The sequence below is a fragment of the Octopus bimaculoides genome, chromosome 3 (assembly GCF_001194135.2).
Source record: "Octopus bimaculoides isolate UCB-OBI-ISO-001 chromosome 3, ASM119413v2, whole genome shotgun sequence".
NCBI classification, from domain to species: Eukaryota; Metazoa; Mollusca; class Cephalopoda; order Octopoda; family Octopodidae; genus Octopus; species Octopus bimaculoides.
The window spans coordinates 47,337,985-47,339,868 of NC_068983.1; positions in this window are offsets into that span (position 1 = coordinate 47,337,985).

The window sequence follows — 1,884 nt, forward strand, 5'->3', positions numbered from 1 at the left end:
AAAAAAGGAAAGAAACAAAGAAAAAGAATGCAAGTGGGTCTAAAATGCAGAATATAAACCAGTGTTATTCAAACTGTGGGTCCCGTCCCTCCAGTGGGTCCCGTCCCTCCAGTGGGTCCCGTCCCTCCAGTGGGTCCCGTCCCTCCAGTGGGTCGCGAGATAAAAAAAAAGGGTCGTGACAAAGAAGTTTGAAAAACGCTGGACTAGACTATCGGATGTTGTTATGCATCGCTAGTTACAATGCGCTTTGCTTTGTTTTAACTTTCAAATGACGTCACCCCGCTGGTTAGGCAAGCAGGCTAACGTTACCCCTGATTTGAAGGCTATTCCATTACACGGTCACCCATTTACAGGTAAGCGGAGTGGAGCAACGTGAAATGAAGTGTTTTACTCAAGAACGACACAACGCGCCACGCGGTCCACCGAGAATCGAACCCTTGACCTGGCGATGGTGAGGTTGTTTATGAATATGAAATCCTTGACAAGAGCATTGTACACGAATAGAGGAAGAATTTTAAAGAAAGGAAATAAGAATTGTAGGCAAATGAAGCAGGCCATCAAAAACGAGTGGACGCACTGATTCGCGCAGACAGGCGAATAACAATCGGTGCGCTAAATTTCCACAACTGAACTGACTGTGGACTGCTGTCACTACACATTACAGAAGACAGGGAAAATTTGGGTATCGGGAAGTGTCCGCAAAGTGGGTACTTCGGCAATTGACACCCAGTTGAAGTGTGGAAGTCTACTGGAAGAGTTTGAGGCCAATGAACACACGTTTTATTTCCGATCCGGTGACAAGGGATGAAACGTAGGATATTTTTCTTATCCAGAATAGAAGGTTCAGTCTTTGGCATGGCATTATATCTCTTCTTTATTTTTAAGTTATCTCACCCCCATTAAAAAATTGCCATTAAAAACTTGCGTTATCTCCCTACTAAAAAATCGAGTTTATGTGGCGACAAGAGATTGGATTAAAAGAGTTAGATCCTTTTGATTCAATACTTCAACACGTTGTTGACGTTTGGCCTCCTCAATAGAAATGCTATGATTTGTTATAAAAATGTTATTAGATTCAATAGGATGTTTAATGTTTCCATGTTTATTAATTTTTCATTGTTTCTTTGTTTTATTGAGGGTTAAACAATTATTTTAGTTGGTGGAACCATGTGGTTTGTAGGCAAGCTACTTACCACACAGCCACTCTTACACCTATATTTATATATATAATTCTTTTACAAGAATAGTATGGTAATGACTTCAAAGCTTCGGCCTGCTTTGCGTTCCTCGGATAGTGCAATGAAAATTAAACGAATCAAAACTTCGAAGTCACTGCCAACACAGATTTTGTAAAAGAATAATAGTGTACTTCACAAAAAGTATTGAGTAATCCTTTAGTTTAATGTAAAATTGATTTTATTATTACTCGATGGCGCAGGAGTGGCTGTGTGGTAAGTAGCTTGCTTCCCAACCACGTGGTTGCGGTTTCAGTCCCATTACGTGGTACCTTGGGAAAGTGTCTTCTCTATAGCCTCGGGCCGACCAAAGCCTTGTGAGTGGATTTGGTAGACGGAAACTGAAAGAAGCCTGTCGTCACAACATATAGGTACACTGCGGCATAATTTCTTTTCCTCAACAGGCCCTGCCCTGTTTAACATTGTCCCGAAACAGATAAAAGAGGAAAAGGATCTTATCAGCTTTAAACGGAGTCTGGACAGCTTTCTTCAAAGAATACCAGACAAGCCACCCATACCTGGATACAGCTCACTCAGTAAAAACTCACTACTTGAATGGACCATAGACATAACTTGACTGTAAAAAGGATTTAGATAATCCTATCAGGTGCTGCTATTAAGTTAGACATGGCCTGGACCAATCTTTGGT